This window comes from Saimiri boliviensis, chromosome 2 (assembly GCF_048565385.1).
Source record: "Saimiri boliviensis isolate mSaiBol1 chromosome 2, mSaiBol1.pri, whole genome shotgun sequence".
Taxonomy (NCBI): Eukaryota; Metazoa; Chordata; class Mammalia; order Primates; family Cebidae; genus Saimiri; species Saimiri boliviensis.
This window is the reverse complement of record NC_133450.1, coordinates 7,622,709-7,625,567: the sequence shown is the minus strand read 5'-3', so window position 1 is coordinate 7,625,567 and position 2,859 is coordinate 7,622,709. Positions and strand designations below refer to the sequence as shown.

Here is a 2,859-nt window from a genome sequence, read left to right as displayed (position 1 = left end):
AAATCAAACGTTACAAGTAGACATGGAACCCCTATGTACCTTCTTTCCCTCCCTCCAGGTAACCACTATTCTGAACTTTATGCTTATTCATTTCTGTTTTGTTTTGTTTTGTTTGAGATGGAGTCTTTCTCTGTCACGTGGCTGGAGTGCAGTGGCACCATCTTGGCTCAGTGAAACCTCTGCCTCCCAGATTCAAGTGATTCTTCTGCCTCAGCCTCCTGAGTAGCTGGTATTATAGGCACCTGCCACAATGCCCGGCTACCTTTTGTATTTTTAGTAGAGACGGGGTTTCACCATGTTGGCTAGAATGATCTCAATCTCCTGACCCCATGATCTGCCTGCTTCGGCCTCCCACAGTGCTGGGATTTCAGGTGTGAGCCACCCCACCTGGCCTCATTCATATTTTCTGGCTGTTCCTACTTATGCATAAATGCATAGGGAATTTATCTAATTTTTTACATTTTCTAATTTTTTATAAATGGTACCATGCAATATGTATTTTTCTACATTGTTTCACTCTATTATGTTCCTGAGGATTATCCTCATTGATGGGAGTTGTTCCACTTCTTTCATTTTTGCTGCTATTTGATATTTGGTTGTACAGCCAATGTGTGATTTATGTATCTCTTTTCCTGTTGGTGGGCATTGGGAGATTTCTAGTTTAAAACTAGTACAGACAATGCTGCATTGAATATGCCTTTTCCTATGTGTGCTCTAGGAGTAGACAATTAGCTGTGGAATTGCTGAGCCATATGGACACATTCAACTGCATTAAATATTGTCATATTGCTTTCTAAAGTGATTCGTATCAGTTTACACTCCCATAAGGAGAGAATACAACTTCCAGTTGTTCTGTATATTCACTAACAATTAGGACTTTCATTTTTTTACAATCTAATGTGTTAGGGAGCCAGTGTGTGCTTGAAAGTGGCTTTTGTATAGAGAAGAAATCATTCAAGGATTTTTTTAAAAAAGTTTACATATGGTGAAATGCATGTAAGTGTATAATTTGATAAATTTTGAAAATATCAACATCCCAATTAAGAATTCCAACATTTTAATCACTTCAGAAAAGTTTTCTTAGTCAATTTCTGCGAATCCCCTATGAACAAGTATTGCTATAATTTCTTTCACCATTGATTAATGTTGTATGTTCTGGAGCTTTCTATAAATAGAAGTGTACAGTAAGTACTCTTTTTTTTTTGTAGTCAGGGATTTAATTAGGTTCTTAAGACATTTAGAACACCAATTTGTGAAAATAAATTCCATTCATCAGGGCAAACACAGATCACAGGTAGCCCTGGAGCTGAGAAATAGCTTTGATTTTTGGTAAAATGTGTGAGTCCACAGCCTTCTGATCAATCTTGCACTGCTCTGTAATTTCCTATTTCTCTTTTTCTGTGTCAAAGCTCTCACCCTCCTGGTGTCTGGGCTTCCGCAGCTGCTGCTTCTTGAAGTAAGCATCGGTAAGATGTTTTGGGATTTTTGCATTGCTGATATCAATTTTGGTTGAGGTGGCAATGACAAATTTCTGGTGTGTTCTTCATAGATGAACTCGATTGAGGACCGGAAGTCCAGTCACAAGTAACAAGCCACTACTAGCCAGCTGCTTCAGGAAAACCACCCTCTTGCCCCAGTGGCATCAGTGAGTATGATCAGAATGGTCCGAGGGTAATGGTGGCTTGCAATGTTGTCATGTGCTGACTGAAGGGTTTTTTTTTTTTTTTGCCATGGCTCAACAGCTTTGGAGGCACATCCTCAGTAGGATAATTATCTAGACATTTTGTGAAGTTTAACCACCCGGGTACCACTGTTCTTGTCACCACCAACTGGTTTTGTAACTTGCAAGAACCTTCTCCTCCTTTTTCTTTTCAACCTGGGATTTAGCAGCTGAGTACTTCTTGTAAGTGGCCTTTCTGGAATACATGGCAAATCAGGAATACCTGCCAATTCCTCTGGCAAGGACAGGATTGCGGCTGCAATGGGGCTTCGCCTTCTTGAGCTTTTTAGCCTTGAGGTTATTATCCCTTTTCACCTTGCCACCAGCATCAGCCTTCTTGACTTTGGGTTTCTTCTCTTTAGTATCTGGCTTCTCAACTTTTTCACCCACCATCTTGCAAGATGGAAAAGAGCAGGTACTCTTTTGTGTCTGACTTCTTTTACCCAGCATAATGTTTCTGAGAATCACTCACATTGTTTCATGTATCAATAATTTATTTTTTATTTCTTAGTATAAAGGTATCATGGCTTTCTTATCCATTCTATTGAGTTGTTTCCAATTTGGGGTTCTTGTGAGTAAAGACATGTTTGTACAGCTCCTTTTGTGCAGTGGAGCTGCTGAGTCAGAATAGTCGTAAGTTTAACTTCCTTAGAAACTGGCATTAAATTTTTAAAATAGTGATTGTACAATTTTACACTCCTTCCAGCAATATATAGAGAGTTCTGGTAGCTCCACATATGTGCCAACATCTGTTGTTTTGAGCTTTTTAAATTTTCAGCTATTCTACTGTGGCCTTTTTAGGTTATTGCTTTAATTTTATTTTCCTTGATGTCTACTGATGTTGATTACATTTTTATGTGTGTTTTGGTCATTTTTATATTTTTCTAACTTGAATTGTCTTTTTATTATTGATATGTGTAAGCTCTTCATACATACTAGATACAACGCTTTTGTTTTGAATTATGGGAAAGTCCAATTCATCAATTTTCAATGGCAAGTGCCTTTTATAATCTCTCTAAAACAATTTTCCTGCCCCAAGTTTGCAAAGATATTATCTTCTGCTTTCTTCTAGAAGCTTTATAGTTATTATATTCACGACCAATAATTCTTCTTGAATTAATCTTTGTGAACGGTGTCAG

The 2,859-nt window shown here is 37.9% G+C and overlaps 1 pseudogene; it reads right to left on the bottom strand.

Moving 5' to 3' along the window:
- Nucleotides 1–1,167: 1,167 nt before the first annotated feature.
- LOC104651662 (large ribosomal subunit protein eL6 pseudogene) lies at nt 1,168–2,113 on the bottom strand (annotated as a pseudogene).
- Between the last annotated feature and the right edge of the window lie 746 nt (nt 2,114–2,859).